Source organism: Harpia harpyja, chromosome 2 (genome assembly GCF_026419915.1).
Source record: "Harpia harpyja isolate bHarHar1 chromosome 2, bHarHar1 primary haplotype, whole genome shotgun sequence".
Lineage (NCBI taxonomy): Eukaryota > Metazoa > Chordata > Aves > Accipitriformes > Accipitridae > Harpia > Harpia harpyja.
The window spans coordinates 59,115,396-59,137,267 of record NC_068941.1 but is presented as its reverse complement, the minus strand read 5'-3'; the positions used below and the strand labels follow the sequence as shown (position 1 = coordinate 59,137,267).

The 21,872-nt window shown below is 38.9% G+C and overlaps 1 protein-coding gene across 16 annotated transcripts in view; it reads right to left on the bottom strand.

The window, feature by feature from the left end:
* Nucleotides 1-21,531, bottom strand: part of CLOCK (clock circadian regulator) — a 67,133-nt gene extending 45,602 nt beyond the window's left edge. For 3 of the 16 annotated variants that reach the window (XR_008234121.1, XM_052780030.1, XM_052780023.1), the window contains exons 1-4: nt 21,356-21,530; nt 10,225-10,323; nt 6,687-6,774; nt 1,240-1,298 (exon numbers count right to left, since the gene is read on the bottom strand). The gene's annotated coding sequence lies outside the window, so the exon portion shown is untranslated. Of the gene's footprint in view, nt 1-1,239; nt 1,299-5,623; nt 5,728-6,686; nt 6,775-10,220; nt 10,324-20,545; nt 20,622-21,355 lie in introns of those variants that run through there. The other 13 variants (XM_052780024.1, XM_052780025.1, XM_052780039.1 and 10 more) reach the window with 13 other exon arrangements.
* Nucleotides 21,532-21,872: the final 341 nt, after the last annotated feature.

Sequence of the window (21,872 nt, the reverse complement as noted above, 5' to 3'; positions counted from 1 at the left end):
CACCATGTGTTAAATTACAACCAGAGAACAAAATTAGGAAAAATGAGATTCAAATTTGTGCTCAAAGGAACAAGCATTGTAGCTACTACTTGATAAGTCTGCTCCATATTTAAATGAAACATCTGTACTCTCCCATGCACTGCTGCACCTCATGTGGCAACCCATGACAAGTGAAATTTCTGGACAGAATGAGTTTTGTTCATTTACACTGGTCCGGACTCATGGATCAGCTTCTGGATATGAAAATAAATCCAGAACTCAGCCTTAGAGTCAATGGGAAACTCAAGCAAAATGTAAAGCACAGGAATATATATATACCTAACATGTTGCTACGTAGTTACCAACGTATCAAATAACATGTTAATTAGCACGAACTGTGACTGTTTTAAGATGATCCTCAGTATAGATACTTATACAAGGGTATTGACCTAAATGAATAATATGAAACTAAGAAAATTTAACGAAAGAATGATTTATACCAACAGCAGCTATTTGTAACTCTTAGAATTGTAAAAGTGTACCAAATGGACATATATAAAAAAAGATTAGGACAGTTGCTAACAGCAACACCCAAGAACAAGTGACAGATGTTTCAGAAAGCTAATATTTAATCTGAAACTTAATTATCCATCTCATGTAGAAATACAAACATGTAAATAAAACACTTTAAAAATATTTAGTGATAGGCATCATTTTTTTTCCAAGTTGATTGCACAATCCTTGATTTGTGCAGCTGTGGAAGTGCTTCTGATACTTAGATTTCCCACTGCGGGTGACTCATGCACAGCTAAATTATTCTGTAAAGCTTTTGTGAGGAGGGGACTGTGTGACTGCCTGAAGAATGGAGTAGGCAGTGCACTTCACTGGAAAGCGTATTCAAAAAGAAAGAAGTGAGACTCCACATTCACATTTCCATAAAATGAGAGAGTAGGAACATTTTAAGCTCCAACACTGAAGCACAGTCCATGTCAAAAATTACCAACAAGCAGCTCCTCCTCCCTGCCTCCCCCACCCCTTTCCCCTAGAAGTCCTGCACATGATCCTGGAGACCCGAAAGTGATATAACAAAATAAAAAAGAACGAGGTAGTAGAAAACTAGAACAAAACTAAACAAGGGAAATGCTAGGGGATGCTAACTTCAGTGTATTCAAAAAAGATGTGGCAAAATACACTTCTGTATTAGCATGCTTACTGTTATGTTCATAAGATTAACAAGATTTAACAAAAGTAAAGACTTACTTTTCTAAAATTCTGGTGCCTACCAGTGGATCCTTCAGTTTTTCACCCAATAGAACTACCTGTTATAGAAAGAGCAAGTTTATACGTTAAATAAAAAATCAATGCTATAGTTACAGAATTCCAAACCCCTGCATTGCACTACTCCTTAATTTCATTAAACAAAACACTAGAGTTACTCTTTTGTCAGAACTTTATAACTTATAACAATCCAGTCTCAACTCAAATTACAGTGATTGCAAAACCCGAGATACAGGATAAGTCCTTAATACTACATAGGCAAGAAGTGCCTTAACAGGAAAAAAAACCAAACCAAACCAAAATAAAAAAGTTTTGCAATTGGTACAGAGAGAAAACGTCTTAACTGTTCTCTTGGCTAAAAAATGGACAAAACCAAGGCAGAAAAACTTTACTTTTCTTGTCCCTGGAAACTTTGCAAAAGACTTTGTAACCACTTTGGGGATAGGTGTTAGGTATCCTTTCACCACCCTGCTATAAGCAAGAATCAAAAGGAAATGGAACACCAGCCAACATTTAGTCAATAATTGGACTTGCTCAGGCAAGAAAGATGGTGCATTTTTTTAACAAAAGGAATAGTACTGCATGAACTAAGCAGAAACAGCAATGCAGCAATAGAAAAAAGCATACAAAGTCAACTGTAAATTTAATGTAATTTTACTGTAATCATTCTGCATATATATTGTCATATATATGGAAACAAAAAAGGAAGAACATATTTACTTAAGTATTCAAATATTAGAGCACTGAACAGAACAGAATTTCTGAATGTTCAGTAAACACTGTTCAAAGGAAAATTATAGTTTGAAGTAGCACTGTAACATTTAACCAGCTGTTTTTTTAGCATTCTGTGTTTCTAAAACATGATCGATTTATATAGATATCAAATTTGCTCAAATTCTTTCTTCATTCTCCTGAGCAGCAGCAGCAGCATGCAATCCTCCTTTGTGGCTTGCTACTGACATGAGCAGAAACTTTCAAAGTTTGTGCTGACTAAGCAAGTCCAGAAAACCTACTTAATTCACCTTCTGAGGGTCACCAGAGAAGCAGTGAAAGACCACCAAAAAATTCCTTGTTCCCATAGATCAGTATGATCTTCAAAATGTCGGGCCCAGTCAATTTAATTGTAAATTAAGTTGATTAATTATGATGACAATATTACTCTTCAAGCATTGGGAATTTTTTTAATGAAGTCTTTCGGGACCTTGCAGACTAATTCAACAATTCAACACTCATAGCAAAAATTCTGTCAATTATTTCCCATCCCCTCCAGCTCTTTAAAAAATATTTTAAGATCATGTTATTGACTGAAAGACATAAAACGTAATATAACTGAGGAACTTCTAAGCCAAGCTTTTTTTAAGCTTTGCTGCTACCATATTTGAGGTAAGAATTTTCAAGATTAGGTTTTGGGGGAAAAGGTCACAAATTCAGCTGCTCTTTGTATTTTTGGAAATTCAGATTCTGTCCTGATACTTCCACATAAACTTTAAAAAGTTTCAAATGAGTCCTCAGAGTTATTTATGTGAGAACTATTACTCCTTTTTACCATCTACAACAGTCAATGCAAAATCATATCAACTACTTGGGACCATACTCACTACATTTGCATGACTTTAAACTCTTTTCCTCTGCTTTTTTTCTTTTTCTCTTTTACCGCTTCTCAAGCTTTTCTTTCACAAAATGATCAGACCACACTATTTCTATCTACCAAAACACGTCTCGGTATACTTACTGCTTGCCCCTCAAAGCCATCTCTGCACTCTCAAGTTCTCAACACCTCCCAGATTAGCATCACCATATTTTATTTGCAAATATTTACAACCTTCCCTTCCAGGTCATTACTGAAGATGCTAAAATTAGCACTGCTTAAAAGACTGCCATCTTAACTAGCAAGTAGGACCTAGTTAAAAATCAAGTTACACTAAATGTATTTTACAATTAATATTTTAAATCAAAGCAAATGTGGTAACCCACCCTCTTATATGCTCTTACCCCACTTTATTAACAGAACCTGACTTAGGTTATCCAGCACTTAAGTCCCAAAAAGTAACATTAAGAAAGTATTTATAAAGGCATTATAGCTATTCAATTTTTCAATTAATATATCAGTTACCAAAAAGTAAAACTATAACCAGGTTTTATTTTCAGTGGCAATTCTCTTCTGCTCAGAACATTGTGAATATGGTTTCAATGACCTAGGATCTTGCTAGTAGCCTATTTAACACTGGTATCAAGGAATGGGATTCCAAAAGCTATCAACATTCACAGGAAATCCTGAAACTAATATAATTTATATGTTGAGGCCACATGCTAACAGGCTAATGAAAACAGCTCTATTGTATTTAAGCATACATTAAGGCTTGGAACAGTTTAGTTATGCCTAACACATTAACAAACATGCAAATACAGTGAAGATGAAATATACACTTCAACATGACAGTGCAATATTCCTAAGACAAGATTACTTAAAATAATGAGGACTCGTCATAACTTGCTGGCTTACAATTCTCACGTTTTGACTCTCAACATTTTTCTTCATTTTAAATTGAGGCTTGTACCTGCCTCAATGAGGCTGTCTCCAGAAGCTGCTATATGAAGCAGCTAAGTACTAAATTTTGGTTTTTACTTAATGCATTGGTTTTTTAGAATAGAATAGAATCATTTAGGTTGGAAAAGACCTGTAATATCATCAAGTCCAACCGTTAACCTAATGCTGCCAAGTTCACCACTAAACCATGTCCCTAAGCACCACATCTACATGTCTTTTAAATACCTCCAGGGATGGTGACTCAACAACTTCCCTGGGCTAAAGTGCTACATACACGTGTCAGTAATAATTGCTCTTTTAGAAAGGATTATACAAATTGAATGGAGAGATGCTTAAGCCTAGGAGAATAAAATATGCTAACTTTTATAATATGTTTATGCTAGTTACAACATGAGGGAATAAACTGAATAAAAACAACTTAAATAACACTGCAAATAATTTGGTTTGAAAAAAAATCACTGGCTTCAATAAAAAAAAAAAGTTATCCAAAATGCTGCTGATACTTGTGCTGCTACAGCCTTATATATATTTTTTAAATGATTATATTAAAGGGCTATTGTTTTAAATGTCCCTATCAAGAGAAATCTTACTTGAATCTTGGAAATCTTCTGAAGTGCTGAAAGCTAAGGCCTAGATTCTGCAAAGATGTAATAAATAAGAAATGTAACTGAGTTTAGTCCTAATCATTGGCTTAGACATGTGGGATATTACACCAGCAGTAAGCGTGAAAAATTATTGGGAATCTCTGAACTTAAAATTCCATGGGGCAGATGGGGAGAACTCTTATAACTTTTACTTCAAGATGAAATGATTTAACATTGGCAACTAAACATTACTTAAATTTTCAAAATGTTAACAACTGCCATCTACAATCTCAAATTGAGGAATTTAGTCCAGGGAAAAAATAAGTCTGTCTGGATTCATGACAGCTCAATGCACAGAAAGATGGTAATAACTGCAAACACCTGTGAAGACCATCTCTTTTTCATTTTTTGTCTTGCTCCTACTTAATGACTGCAATAAAACACTGGACTTGGGTTTTTTTTCAATGCAGATGAGCAGCCCAAGCAAAACACTTGGGGTGGGAAGTATACAAATTTCAGAATTCTACATGAAAATCATGAAATGAAAGAAATCAGAAGACTCCTATTTTTAACAATTTAAGAATATAAGCAGGGAAGAAAAGCAAACTAAATGATAAAAATTTCAAAAGGTAGTTACGATTTAGTCATTTGATTCACTGTCACTTGTAGTATTTATTTGTTTCCTTGACAGTTGGTATCAACAGAAGTTGCAAAGAACATTCATGGCACTTTGAAAGTTGTAAATATTAGCACTGAAACATATAACTTGATTTGTAAAATAGATACATATCACAGATGTTCGTTGCCCTCATCCACTGACCTATAACCAAAGTGAACAATTTTGGCTATATCTCCATTAGCAAGTAATCTGGAACAGTAGAAATGGATCAGTAGATCAAAGCAGCTGGTGCTGACACTCTTATGCTAGCTGTTCAAGAGGGTTTATTTTGGATTAGATTTCATCTGCTCTCCAGAAGCAAACTTCACCGTCACACGAGCCATTCAAAGTTTTCCAGGGATTTAATAATTGATTCAGACCTGTATGTCCCCAGTAGTGACAGAAGAGCACTTTGCACCTGCAGCAGAACTTACAAACCACTTTTCTGGAAAAGGAATGTAGTTCGAACACCCTGAGCAAGTACGTGGTAAGGGGAGATAATTGAAAGATTTTCTCCAAAACAGCACTAATGATCGAAATCAAAATGGTAATGCATGCACTCGAATTACATCCTACCTTTCCAAACCAGACTAACCAAAGCAGGTGTCATCTCACAAAACAGAATACTTGAGGGCACTGAAAGACTCTAGAACAATTCTGTAAGCTTTTCTTCGTAACTCCTCGCCACAAAAAAAGAAAAAAAAAAAAGAAAAAAAGAGAAAAAAGAAAAACAAAAGAAAGAGATCATGGTACATAGCAATCTACTGGCTACCACATAAAGAATTTATTTCCCCTATTCCAGAATTCAGCAGAAGACATAAAACTGGATACCCCTGTCACCCTGGCTTCATTTCTCTTTTCTTCATTTCTTCACTCCATCATTTATGTCTTTTTTTCCCCCTTTAAAATTTTACTTCTTTTCTTGTTTCCCCCTTATTTCTTTCAGATTTTTCTCTCATTTATTTATTTCCTCCTATTACCTGTGCTATTATATACAGCAAGAGAAAACTAAAGATTCTGGCATCTGTGAACTTTCAGACAGAACTGTCAAGGTTGGTTTTTATTTGGAAATTCAGATGGTGTAGACAGACAGGCATGTAAGCACTACCACTGTGATTTAACTTGCCCTAACTCAAACAAAATTGAAAAGGGCTAAAGGTGAACATGTGTTTGCTTTAATCATTCAAATTGATCTCCAAATCCAGTGCTAAGCAACTACGTGAATTGAGAAAAATCAGATTAGTGACACAGGAATATTAGTCTACTGTAACACTGAAATTAGCCTGGTTCTAAACATCACCTCAGAGAACAGCCACAGGAACACCAAATACAGAAATGCTAAGGAAAACTAATCAAGCAACTTATGTTGTGGAAGAACTTCATTGCAGAAACACTAGATAAAAACATATCTGGGCGTACACACAGCTTTTTACCTTAGGAGTAAAGCCAGGAATATATTGCTTAATCTTTGCCTTTTTTTTCCCTTCTGAGCGATGTCATCTGTTTATATAATAATTTAATCTTCTAGATTTTAGGTTAAATGCCAGAGTTTCTCGTAGCATTGTAAGTTATAAACAGGATTTTGTCACACACAATTAACTCATTAGTTGCTTAGAATAATCAAAATATTCAGACTCACCTAGTTTCACTGACATTCAATATACAACATCCAAGTAATTTTCCAGAAGATTTTTGCAAATGAAAGAATTGGCTTCACTCTGCATTTGCTAAAATTTAGATTAAAAGAAAATCAGATCTCTTTAAAGCAATTCCTAAAGAAAAATTGTCTTTTAAGAAAAACAAAACACAAACCACAAAACAACATTATACAAACTTTCACATGTACATAAGTTGAAAATTTTAAGTATAATGACAATCCTTTTCATTTCAGAAGCTTCCTTCTATGTGGACCTGGGCTTCAAAGCAAAACCCAGAGTCTGTAAGTAATTCTGGTTTTAATAACAAAAAAAATCAGCAGAAATTTTCATCAACATTAAATACAACTTATTCCATTGATTTTTTTAAACCCTATTAAGCAATCACAGAATTTTACTATGAATTCAATGCTACATTTTTAATCCATAAAAATCTAAGAAACAACAAATCGTTCTGTTTACTCCTATACTGAACACGGATTCCATCTTCCTGTAACTCATGAATACTAGATGTTCTTGAGTCACTTCAACACAAAAAACCCAAAATATTTGAAAACGAAGTTCAGTGCCATCCTATAATAAGCAAAAGGGAGGGGTGGAAACATTAAGATCATCCTCCACACTATAAATTCTAGTTTCAGCAAAACAAAGTGGAACTAGAAGTCTCCAGCCTGTCTTGTAAGTCTATCTTCATCTGTTTCATAATTTGAATCTTTAGATAAACAGGGTGGTGACTTCACCCACATAGCACCTCTCCCTCCTCTCTGCCTGGCCCAGGGCATACCTTTGCTTTGGTCAGCAACTCCACTACTTTATTTCATTAAGTCAACTCCTCTGATCCAAATATAAAACCTAGGATAATCTCTTAGCTTGCTCAGAAACAATCTCTTTTTTCCCTTAAATCTGTTAGGAACCAAGAGACCATTTACAGATCATTAGCTTTCTATACCCTATTAAACAAATCTTGATTTAATGAGTTGCAATTTTTCTTTACTGTGATAGGCTGAGCAGCCCCAATAATTATGACCAAGATAACTAACTGCCGTATGATACTGTATTTCCCATTCCTTGTGGATGGGCTCTGATTGTGCTGCTGCTAACTCCTTACTCATTGCACTTCTACAGCAGGTGTATAAGAACAAATCCGAATGAGAGAGTGGTTTGATTTCACTGTTCTCCTGACTAAACATGTTTTTGCACAAGTAGTGACATGGGCACGTTTCCAGAGAGGCACAGAGGCACTACTGTAAGCACTCACACGTGCAGACAAATCAGTGAGAAAGAGTACAACAATTTTCAAATCTCTCTTCTATTTCCACAAATTAGTGTCAAAAGTATTTTCTCTCTATTTAGTTATTTGCTTTTCATACTTCTACAAAAAACATTAAGATGTTTTTATATAAGTAAATACAAAAGTTCTGTAACTTAAGAACAGTTTTAAACTGAGGATTTTCAGCACAAGTTAAAAAAAAGCTGAGGAAGAAACACAAGTAAAAGGACTAATGAAAATGTAAAGGTGAAGGAAAACAGCCCATGGAGAGACAAGCAGTAAATGAAGTTCAAGTATGCCCTGGAAAACACAAATTCTTAATAAAACAAAGCAGGTCCTCATGGTCTAAAAAGGTTACTTTAAAAGCAACAGCAAAGATGCACAGCACACATAAGTTTCCAGGATGCTCAAAAAGAAGTTTTTTTATAACTTTTAACCACACGCAGTATGCATTGTTCAAAATCTATTTTATTATGATCTGTTCTGAACACAAGAGCAGCAATAAAGAACATCAGAGAACATAGACAAGTTGAAACAAAAATGCACAACAGTTATGGGAATATACTACTGAAGCAGCACTTGAAGGACAGCATCAAAAGTAGATGTGGAATGCGGTTAAGGAAAAGCACAAGGAGTGCAGAAGAAAGTCTCCTTACTCAGTGTTTGTACCCAACATTACAATGGAGTGGAGGAGATTAGGCCTGTTTACCTCTCACAGTCCAGCTAGAACATGCTCAGTAGCTCTGTCTAGTTATGACTAAAAGGATTTGGAATATACCTACCTCATCTGATTTGGACAGATGAAATGGATTTAGGCAAATCATTGAACTGGTACAAACCGTATTTTCAGAAATCTATCATGCTGCCTAATGTATGAGTTTGGGATGGCACCAAAAAAAAAAAAAAAGCCTGATACTGCAGCGTAACAGTTTAAGTTTTCTCCTAAAACCTTGAGTGCTTGCTCTAACATATGCAGATGCTTTATCTTTCCAGTGGTAAGATCTTCAGTGCGTTTTGAATCAAGAAAACGGTACATTCCTCACCCTCATTTCATTCTCAGGCACAAGATGACTTTTGGTAAAGTTTTAGCTGAAGCAGATATATAATGCAAAGAATTACTGCTCAATGATTCAAGTCTTGCCAAATTATAAGCAACTAAAACCAGGGTCTTAGAATAGAAAGCGTCAAACATCACCAACTACAAGCACTGCTACCTGTAACTCCATTCATGATCAAGCTTCATGCACAACCAAACATCTCCAATGCATGATAAGCCATTAGGACTATAGGAAGGCTTTCTGCCAGCAAGACAAAATAATCCAGTTTCAGCAAGATTGGCACAATGTCTGATCTACCTAAATAGATCCGTTTCTTGAGTTTTTTTGACCCAGTCAAAAACAGTTGTACTGTTTAACAGTAGTATCTACTTACAATGAAAAAGCATATAAACACATACATGGAGGCTACAGGGGGCCATGGCCATGATCCTCATAATACATCAAATCAAAACCCCTTTGTCACTCATAAGATGAACCTTAAACTACCCTGTCTGTCATGTGTTTCTCTTTGCATGACCACAGATGTACAAAGCAATCGGTAACCTTGCTGCAAGATAAGACAAATCTTGCAAAGATGAAATCTGTACCTCCTAGCCCATCTTCAGCTGGATAGTACGTAGTGTTCAATCAAGGAAGTGGGGAAATGCAACCCTTTCACAAATGAGATGACATGTGAACAGAGATATTGCTACTTGAACCTATTAAGCTGCATTCTTTTGCTTTCTATATATTCTTACATTAATAGGGTATTAAGCCCATCTCCACTTTAACAGGGGCACGTGCAAAAAAAAAAAAAACCAAAACAAACCACTCAAAAAAGCTGTGAGCACGGCAACACATATGCTCATTCACTGTAACACATCACTGGAAGAGATATTAATTCAGTCTCCAGAAACCACAGGACCACATTAGCAGACTTCATTGCTGGGGACAGTGCCATCATGAGGTTGGTTTTTTTCTCCTTCTAGTTTCCAAGGCAGCTCAGGTACAGTTAGTTCAATTGTTTCATTCCATGCTCTCCAGTGTACAGGATGAAAGCTTATTAAAAGTTTATTTGAAGTTTATTCTTGCCCCCACACAACATTAATTTCAATCTCAGATTGAAGTGGAATGTCTACCTTGCCTGAGGTTGAAAAAGAGATGCTTCTGGTTAAAGCATTACTGTTTTAGTAGCAGTAAAATCTACGTACTTACTTAAATTACCTAGAAATTCATTGTGCTGTGTCGAGTGGGTAGATGGCATTAGTAGTCCAAATGTGATGTCATCTGAGCAAAAGCCTTTGGCACAGTCTTCTGAAAAACAACAACAAAAAACCCCACAGTTCTATAAAGATGAATCCATTCAAAACAACTTTTAGAGGTGAGCCCTTGATTACTGCTCTGTTTTCTCCCCTGCCATTTCAGTCACTTTATTTCCATCCCTAAACTGTCCACAGTTTCACTTTCCAATTCCTCTATTCAACATAATGAAGTAAATACACACAAAGGAGTACTTCAAAAATGCATACCACCTTTTACGTAGCTCTGGCACTGCCTGAAATCCAAATCTGTGAGACAAATGCAACAGCCTAATGGCAACATTAAAGTTACAGTTCTAACACTGCCTAACGAAACATTAATATTACAATTATTATATTACAATTGCTTTGGGCTATATTATGACCTTGCAGAACATCAATAATACACGAGGCAAATTTCTGGAAAGAAAATACATCAATACAATCTTAACTGTGTGTGTACTATGGTTCAAACAGGACATGTGATCTACCTCAGAACACAGTTTAAAACTCTCAGAGAACATGGCACACAACAGCAGAAGAAAGACTCAAATATCTTCCCCTCACTAATGAAAAACTAATTTCAGTAAACTGTACAGAGCAGAAGCTAACTATACAATAGAGATTTCTATACACAAACATGCTACTTACTCCACAAATAGCTCCTCATCTACTACAGATCACAAATTCTGTATTGCTACATACAGTGCTGTGTTTTAAATACTCATGCACCAATTTGGTAATATAATCTCACTGCTGACAATCCTGCTGGGAAAACCACTGCTAGTTATCACTATTGATATTTTCTATTCAGTAATCCCACGTGACAAAGTAGGTCCTTTAGGTATACATAAAACTATTTCCTTCCATCCTATACAAGGACAGGCAGATTTCCTTTGACATAGGATAACAAAAAACCAGGAACTTCAAAATCCCTGTTCTTTAACACTTTGTCCCCCAGTACATACAACATAGAAAGAAGCAGCTGTCAAGCTGGGGAAGAAGAATGCCAATGTTTGAAGAAGGTCTACTGGAAAGCCTAATGGGATAAGAAAGGTAGACCATTATCACCTACTTATCTACTTTTCCATACAGTAAAATGAAATATTCTAATGTTAGAAATCAACATTTTTAATCAAATACCAGTATATAGATAAGAAATTACAAACTATACTCTATGGGGCAGGAAAAGTGTCTAGGTGCCATTTTTTAAAAAAATCTATACAAGTTTATGGGAGATTATTTTTCATTTCTTATGCCAACAATACAAAGATTAACACAACTCAATATAAATAAACTATAAATTTAACTGTCCATATAAAGGTAGTACCAGTTTAACTAAAATAATTTTGAAAAGCAATTTAAGTTATTTTAATGAAAAAAAGTTTGTGATCCATTTGACTTAGATGAAGTGGTAGTGCCTCAATTACCTTTGATGTTAGAAGCTTCTACAGCCCCACATCAGTTGTGCTGAAACTCATAAGAAGTCCTCCAGCTTCTACAAAAACCAGGTGTAATAGGAAGTACTGACAGAGCAACATGAATGCCTGAGATTGAATTTTCAGGCACAGTGGCCTGTTGTTTTGCCACTCACTTTAAAAGCAAATTAAATTGACTGCTGAATTTCTTAAGGGGTTAAAAAAACCCTTAGTACTAGAATTTGTGTCCTGACTTTCCTGCCAAACCGATCAAACCAGCACGTTCTCAAGTCTTTTTCCATCTCATCTTTTTTTTCTTCATAAAAGCCAAACCCATCAACATAATTTATAAGTTTCTACACATCTTTTTCCTGCTCCATTTCCTGACACCTTCTTGTTACTCTTCATCCTGATTCAGACTACCCTTCTGAATTTATTATGCTTTCCAGATCCTGCAAAATAACCCATTTTCACTCTTTTCCTTCAAATCCCTACAATATTTGGACTTGCTTTATGCTGTCTTTTGCTTCTGTATTCTCATCTTCCTCCTTGATGATCTACCTTATTCTGTTCTTAGAAACACCAACTTGTTTAATTCACTCACTATGACTCACTTATTCATTTGAATCCTTGTCCCCCTTTCTGAGGTCATTCTCCTCACTTTCTATGTCAGTGAAATTCAGATCACAAACTCTTCAAGGCTGGAACTATATCTTATTATCTATAAAACATCATGCAAAGCTTTAGTGCAGCACAAAATGTTTAACTAATGCTTCTGAGTTGGAAAAAACTGATGCACAGTATTTTAACAACAAAAACATTTTCAGAAAACATATTTTAAGCAAAAATTGCTGAGATGTTAGGGAGTTATCATTGGAACTACCATACTAGTTCCAAACTCTAGTTTCATCCGCAACCACGCAACTGCCAGCAGTAGCTTGATTAACATATAATGAATGTTGCTGCTGTGGATGGCAAGAAAAACTTTATTAAATCACATTACTACATTAAAATTGACAGCAAGGAAAGTGTGTGTGTGTGTGTGTGAGAGAGAAAGAATCTGCATTCCTATCCATACAGTTCTTGGAAGCTGTGATTCATGCTGCTACTTGCTTTTCTACTCACAGTCAGAGGAAAATCCGGTTTCCTTTAGAAAATTTGTTGTTGCTATGAAAACTACCTTAAAATAAGCACAAGTCAAAGTCACCTAACTATTTTGTAGTCCATTACGATATTTTAAAACTGAAGTATTTTAATACTTGAAATTAATGAATTAAGATTTGTGAATACTATAAAATTTTTTAGTATTACCTCGGTTACTGAAGGCCTGAAAAGTATATTTGACATTACTGAGCAGGGAATTCTGTAGAAATTAAAGTAGCAAGCTAATAATGTTTTCTTCACTTTCACCATTACTAAGTCTATAAGAAGTTTCTCTAAACCTACCAGCAGGACACACTACAATTCTCCACTGAGACTTGATAAAAATCTTACAAGTTGAACATAATGAGGTAAATTTCAGTCTGCTCTTTATAATAGTTAATAGGTAATGCAAATATAGGCAAGACAGGAAAGAACCAGAGAAGTGTCATTCTAGACAGAAGTCCAGCTCCTTCTGCTTTTCAATTAATAAGTCCATGTTACAAGACAGGGGAGTGGGCGTACAACAAATCCCATTTGGGAGGTACTATCTTTTGTTCTTATGCTGAGAGAAAAATCTTATTCTTTGGCTATTAATGGACATATTTCATTCAGTAACTGGTATAAACAGAAATCTTTGAATGGCACCCTTTCAGTTTTATCTCTACACTATTAAAAGCACTTACTCTCTATGGCCTTTAAATGGAAAAGTCCTATTTCTTAAGCTCAAGTTACACTTTCTTTTCCTCTTTACTACTGAAAGCAAGGTCTAAGTTCTAGTCTTTTCAAAGAAATACACCAAAAACCATCTTTTTGCCTGAAACAATGGGAAAATATGAATTTAATCACAGCTTAAAGCTCCTCTTTTTACTTTCAGAAGGATTTATTTTACATACTAAACCAAACTAAGGGTCAGGCAACCCTGCAGTCAGTGAAACATAGCATCATCTAATTCTCATCAGGACAATAATTCCCTGGTTAATGGTCAAAATATATTTTACCAGCTTATCATTGAGTTCTTCAGCGGGCAGTAAAGCACAGTTCTGATAGCTCTATTCTCCTCTCCCCCACCATGAGAAGCCAGCTTCCCCTCCGTCATCCCTCTGACACACCAGTCCCCATATTCTCAGTCCCCATCCCTTTCCAAAACAGCCCAACGTTCTGACCGCCCCATCAAGCCCCGTTGGCACATACGACCATCTCCTGTTCTCCTATCCAACACAGGTCCAGAGCATGCTGAAAAAAACAAGTCAGTGCCAAAGTCACATTGCATTATCTCTCTCTCAAGAGAGGGTAGTGGCACATGTTTCCCTCTACCCAGTTTGCCTATTTTCCCAAAACCTTTAGGAACATTACAGTCTTTGAAATTTCTATCCCTCCTACAAACATGGCTGTAATCGGTCAATGATTTCAAAAACTATTGGCAAATGTGTAAGGAAAGAATGAGAGAAAACAAGGAAAAAGCATAAATCACATTTTCCTAGGAAATCAGGCTTTAAAAAAGGCAACTCCCTACAGTTTTTAATGGAGAAAATTTCTTGGTTGTTTACTGGGCCATGGGAAATAAGCAGATTTTGGTGAAACATTTTTCAATTTCTCTCACTTTTTACAACTTCACATTTAGGTTTCAAATATACCTTTAGGGGACTAAGGACTGGGAAAGTTACTCTGTGTAACAAGACAGTTTTTCCCCTAATATATCTTGAAGCTTTTGGATGATTGATGAAAATCCAAACCTTTGGCTTTTCTCTAACAAGATTCATCAGAAATACTACAAACCTTCTACCTTACTACACCAGCAGGAGTCTACCCTCTCCAAATTCACATCCACCTTCTCGCCAGCAGCCACCAAACTGATGGAATATTATTCTGTCAGGCTGCATGTCAGTAATAGCCACAAATGAAAAGGCAAAAGCCAGTCTTTGACATTACATTAAACATGCAATGAAATAGCCACCAAACACATCAAATGCTCTTAAATGCCAGAAACTAATATTTAGTATGTCATTAAAAACTTTAGTCAAATGTAAAAATGGCAACTTACCTTTTGTTTTATTTACAACAGCAGCAGCTTTCTCAGAATTGGAAATATGAAATTACCTATACTAATACAATTTATTTTGAAGTATCCTTTTTTTATTAGGCAGCTTAGTATCTCATTCTCTAAGATCATAATTTAATATGTAAAAATATATATTTCCTCAAGATTCCTAATGTACACGTTAGGAAATTCACACATTAACTTTCCTCCCTCCTACAAGAGCCACTTGTTACAGTGCCTGCCTCCTCTATGTTCACAAACACTTGCCCTGATGGTATTTAAAAGCAAATGCTGCAACTTTCTAGATATCTACCAGTTCAGCAGATAATGAGATGCTTATGGGATCTGAGATCATCCTTCTGCAAGCAACTGAGATATTCTCACTAACTTGTGGAGCTGCAAGCTAAAAACTCTTGTAGATGATGTTGTTAGCAATACTTTACCCTACTACAAAGCACTTAAAATTCAGACATCATGCTGGATGATCGGCCCATTCCCAGGTACTCCTTCTCTTCTCAGTGTCCCACAGCACCACCACTACCACGTGATGAGTTAGTAATTGAGTTCTGCTGTCTGCTCTGGCTGTAATAGGCAATACTACCCTAAAGTACAGTCTTCACTAAAAGATATCATCAGCAGGACACAAAAAGGGGATTTCATACAACAGGATCCACAATTCTAAAGTACCAAAGCCAGGGAGAGTTGCATCACTCAGCAAGACTTTTGAAAAAGTTAGCAGAGATGCGAACCATAAAGGTAACCAGTGAACACAATAGTATGCCTTTGCCTTCACCTATTTCTGAAGGTCTAGGACACAGGTAAGGTTAGTACTCATGATCCTGGTCCCCGTCCTTGATGTACGTAGCTAAGCTTTTCCCATCCAAACAGGAGTAATATATTCTTTTAACATGCCAGTAGGAGAAAAAAGATGTGCTCTCATTTTGTCCAGCAGCACAGGGTTACAGCACAGTAACCCGGAACAGAAAAATCTGAAAGCCAGTCTCTACCCTGCCAGGAGTGGTTCAAACTGTAATCTCTCAGCAGGCTCCACATTGCACTGGGAAGGCGGATCAACTCATAACTTCTCATTTCAGTGGCAATCTTCAGAACATGGAAGAAAAAATAAAAAGTAAAGCTTTGCTGCACAGAGCAGAACCACCAGTGTGCATGCTTCTCTAAGGAGAAGGGCACCCAAATGAGAGAGAGGAGTCCTGGTTTCCAGTTCCTAATAGCATTTAAAATTTTAAATGGAAGAAAATACAAAATAGTTTTTGGAACACAGGCACTCACCTCCTCTTTCTCTAAAGAAAATAACTGGCCTAGTATCTCTCTTTGGCGCAATTAGACTTTAATCATCTTGTACACAAGGAAACGTGGATTTTTAGGGTTTGGGGTTTTGTTGGTTTGTTGTTTGGGGTTTCTTAAAGGAGACATCAACAAAACCTCTTCCTCCTCACTCCTTTGTGTTTCTGAACAAAAGGTAGAGCCACCACAGGGTTTTGGTCTGAGTCCAATCCCATAGGTGTGCCTGAGGTGTGGTTTGAACATGCCTTTGGACAAGTGAATACCTAATTTACAGATTGCCTAACTTATGAATAGTAAACAGATTTAGATGCCAAGATGCTCAGTTGTGACAAGATTATGGAAGATCTGAGTGAGAACAAAACTTTGAGGTGTTTGGAAAACTTTACTAGTGAAAACCTAGAGACCTGTAAAAAAAAAAAAACACATGGCTACAATTTTACTTGGGGCTAGACAGCCAAAATCCATTTAAATCACAGTTTTGACTCCTCTATATTATTTTATGGATCTCATCATATACCAAAATAACATACATCAAAAATCTTCTTGGAGATACCTGCAAATATCCTTTTTAATGGAACTCTAAAAGGACCTCTATAGAAGAACAAGGCCACCTATTTTTATTTTAAAAATCCACTTTAAATGGATCTGTTGTACTCCAGGAACTGTTTTCTTCTGTTTTAACATAAGCATAATAGTCTAGCACCATTTATCTTGTGGTACGAGGCTGTCATTATGGGTAAAATAATATTAGCTTCAAAACTGAAGCTTTCTCACATACTCCAAGATTATTAAACACATAGTTTTAAGGACAAAGCATTTAAGTACCCACATTTATGCCTAATTTGGCTACATTTTTATCATTAAGATGAGGAATGCCCATAGTATCTACTAAGCTTCATAAGCTTCACTCTCTAAATATGTCTTTATCAGTCTTGAATCTTATGGGTATATCTAATTTCTAAGGATCTATATTTAATAAAATATTAATACTACTAATGATGATTTTATAATACTCAGCAATGCTCCTCAGAACATCAGTGCAGAGTAAGAAAACTAATTCAGTGATTTTAATGACAAAATGTAACAGTTGGAAAGAGTCCAAAGTGTGCAACGCTAAACTGCTGAAAGAATCCGAGAAGCCTTGTTGCTTCCACATAATACTAAATATATGACAACCGCAGAGCACCGAAACTTTTTACATATATGATTATATATTCTGAAAGCGGCTATAATTAAGAATTTATATTATACACAAAAAGTATGGTAAGAGAATATTAGGGCTATAAAACTAAACACTCAGGCATGAGGTATGCCAAAATTAAAGTGGCTTTTGCATTACAAAGGAATTTTGATGCAGCAGTAGGGGTTGAGAATTCAATCCTTCAGGGCAGCACACAGCTGCATTAACCGTGAGTCTCCTTCCTCTTCTGTGATTTTGCATTTCACATCTTTAACTCCTGCAACAAATCAACAGGGGAATGCCCGATGAATAGTTTCAAATTATTACAGACACCCATTAACTGAGTTACCAAAATAACAAACTGCAATAGTAAGTTGTTTTCCCCAGGTGGACCACCCACAGAGGTGAACGAGATACCTTCCCAATGGATATAGCCGACTTTGCTTGTGCCAGAGTCACACTGAAACACTGAAATCTTTCACTTCAGACTCTGCTACGTGACTGAAGGTGTGCTTCCTACACCTCTTTTTATTCTGAAAGACCACTAAATTCAAAATAATAATACCAATACTACTAATAGTAATTCAGTATTAGTAGAAGATGAAAGACACACTTGAATGGTTTGGCCTCTGCCTGGCTGTAGTCTCACAGTATTTTTTTTCCCCTCCAGAGATAAAGCTACTTTAAAACAGCTACTGCTCTTCCAGCAGCCTGGCGACTCTCTCCTGTTCTTGTGCCACCCCTTCAGTGGTGCCAGTACAGCTTTCTACAGGGTGAACCAGCTCAATTAACATAGAAAGGTTAATACTTTGCAAAATAAATAGAAGGTAAAAACGGCAGGAACAACTACTACTTACTGTCTTTGCTACACAACTATCTACTAATACCATCTATCCTCAGAAACATTTCTAGGTCTGCTTTATCATCTGGCCTTTACAATTTCCAGCATTCATATGGAAACTAGTACTTTAAAAAGGCTGAAACACTAAAATGCACTTTTCTTTACTTCAAACACCTACCAAAGTATTTTCCTCAAGAAAAACTAACTCATTACAATGTGGCGAAAAGGAAGGCAGCTTAGCTGCAATTCCTCTTCTTCCTAATTATATTGTGTATTTTGTGTTAGAAACTGTATTACGGTACTAATTTTCTATTCTAAGAGGAGAACTATCCATATTCTTCAATCTACAAAATTAGGCTGAAGCTGTGAGGCTTTAGACAGCAAATTATACATATCTCCTGAAGGGGTGCATAGCTAAAAAAGGAACTGTTTTCAAATGATGAAATTACCTAGAGAAGAAAATTGCATTTTTGATTCACAACTATTTTCAACACAAGTCTATTATTTTCAGTAAAAAATTCACAACTTTTCAGGTTGATAAAAACACTTCCTATAAAGAACACATGGGGAGGGTGGAGGTCAATGTCTCTACTACTAATTTATATCTTCAACTTTTTGCACAAATTTAGAATAGCCCCCCCCCCCCCAAAAAAGCTCTTGAAAGCAGCAATTTCCTTGGCAAGACCAATCCATCCATGAAGATTCATGACTTCAGTGAAATTCTATACTAACAAGATAATTAACCAACACTACAAATTAAATTTAAAGTAATTACCACTCAGTTTTTAAATTGCTGAGTACAAAAAGAGTAAAATTAGCTACAACAGAGCGTTTACATGGTCCTTAGAGCATTAATAAAGAAAACACTCCCCGCTTTCCTTACATCCTTTCATTTTATCTACGTGTGTTAAACTTTTCTATGTAAGAACATGAAGCGGAAGAAATAAAAAACAAGACATGGCTGAATGACATCTTAAACTATTAAATATCAACCCGGGAGTTGTTTTTTTTACTGTTTGGACTGCTTCTTATGAAGAGGTAACTCTTGCCTTACCAATGACCTTAAAAACACTAGGACCCACATTCAACCAAAAAACCCTAACCCAAACACGTAATGTTTGGTAACCCGAAAGCAGTGCCTGTAACACTTTTGAGAAAGTATCTTAAATGGATATATGAAAATCAATAGTTTATTTTAATAAAATATTGCAGTTACTCGTCCTGTCAAGTAGAATTCCTTTATTATAACAATCAAATGCTTTCTAATTTCAAATAACAGGCCCAAACCCACAGATATTCATAGACTTCTATTCACAGAATAAAATCAATTTTATTCCTGTAAGATTGAACAGTATGAAACAACTGCAACTGCTCAAATTGACTTTTACTAGGACTACCACAGTTGATGTGTATTTCTCAAGTACTTCTTTCACTACAGTATTTGCTTAAACAATCCTCCTGCCTTCTGGCACACCTGTCACCCAGAGAAATTATGTAGGTTAAATATAACCACATTAAAAAAAGAAAAAAAAAAACAACAAAGGTAGTTAATTTTAACCTGGATCATTTCCCCAGCCCAGTTACGGGACAGGGTTCCATGAACCACTGTGCTGGTACAGCTGAGGGGGGCAGCAAAGAGGTGCGAGCTGGGAGCAAGGAACGGAACAGGCCTGTTTAAGTCAACAGTGCCACTAAAAGCACTGCTTGTCAAACAATGTCATAAAAAAAAAATACTTGCTTGAAGAATCCTTTAGCGGATCAGGATCTATGATCAGCCACTTCACCTCTACATGCCACTTCATATCCCAGCTAGAACTACAGCTGACTTTCCTTGTGCTTCTTAGTGGGTCAACTTTTAACATGTACACAAAAACAACAGCCGTATAAAAATCTCACCACCAATATGTTTGATTAGTTTACAAGCACTCCTCCTCATTAAAAAAAAAAAAAACCAAAAACAAAACCCCAAACATTTCGACTTTATATCCAGGCCTAAAGTACCAAGAATTTGAAAGTGAAGCCAACCAAAACTCCCCATCTACCTTAACAGAAACACAAAAACGAAGTACCACGGATTTCCAGTCCCTTGCTGGTCATACTTCACACACGCACGCACAGAGCATTTGACGCACTGATTTTAAGGACGCACATAAGTCAGGAGCGGATGGGCAAAGCTACTGAGAACTCCTCACGTTTAAGAGCACGAACACGTTGTAGGCACCACGATAAAAGTTACCACAGGAGAGGGAAAAAAAAAAAAAAAGCAGCCCACAAAGTGCGCACTCAGCCCTGTACCCCGCAGCTCCAGCTCACCTGCCGCAGGGAGGCTTCGCGCCGCAGCAGCGCCGGGCACCCTCTAACCGCCCAGTGCCCGAGACTCCGCGAAGCCGTCCCGCCGCCGCCGCCGGGAGGGCCCGGGGGCCCGCCACGGCCCAGCCGCCGAGCGGACACCTACCGCCGCGGCCCCCGCGCAGCCGCCTGCCCGCCGCGTAAACACGCTCACCACCGCCACGGAAAAGCTCCCCCACGCGTGGGGCGGCGCGGGCGGGCCGGCCTCTCCGGCACCGGCGAGACGAGCAGCCCCACCGAGGGGAGCGGCGGCGGACGTGCCCCGGGGGCAGGCGCCGCCCGCGGCTCTGCCCGCCCCACCGCCGAGGGGCCGGCGGCGGTCCTCGGCGCGGTTCGGCAACGGCCCGGCCCGGCGGCCGAGGGATGCCGGGGAGTCCCGCGCCCGCCCTTGCCTGCGCGCAGCCCGGGCGGCGGGGGACCGGGGGGGCGGCGGGAGCGGCCCGGGCGGGCGCCGGGCCAGGCGGGCAGGGCTCCAAACGTGCCCGGGAGTTGTGACAGGAGCAAAGTGGGTCACCGGGCCTAGCGGGTGCCCCGCGAGCGCCCCCCGCCCCCGGCGGCGGCCGCCCCCGCCCGCGCCCTGCCCAAGGGCAGCCGCTGCCCTCCCCGCGCGCCGCCGCCGCTGCCGCCCTGGAGGCGTGGGGACCCGCCGCCGCTGTCAAACTTTAACGGCTTCCCCTCCGCGGCGTCCCCCGTCTTACCCCCCCCCACCCCTCCCGCCGCAGCCGGGCCCGGCGCAGCCGCCCGCCCCGCCCCGCCGCGCAGCGCGCTCCTTACCCGGCCCCGCACGGCCGCTGCCCGCCCGACCTCTCCCGGCGAAAGCCGCTCCCTACGCGCAGCCCCGAGCCCGCCACCGGCACAGAGCCTCCTCCAGCGGCAGCACCAGCAGCCGGGCCCGGGAGTCCCCCGCCACCGCGCCTGCGCCGCCGAGCCCACCGCCGGCGGCCGCGGCGCCTCGCGCCACCGCGCGTGCGCCAGGGCGCACTGCAACCCGCAGCACCCCGGCCCCTCGCGCGGGGGCCACCGCCGCCGCGCATGCGCAGAGCGGCGCTGGCGGCCGGGGAGGTGATCCCCCGCTCTCCCACCGCCTCTCTACGCGTGCGCGGCCGCCTGCCTGGGGGCCGGCTGGGCTCGGAGGGGCTGGGCGCGGGGGAGCCTGCGCAGGCGCAGTGGCCGCCGCGCCTCCCTGACCTCGGCTCAACTCGCCTCACCTCACCCCGCTCCGATCGCGATCACGATCACGCTGTGCTCCGCTCTGTTCGAGGAGGAAATGGCGGCGGCCGCGCTACCGAGC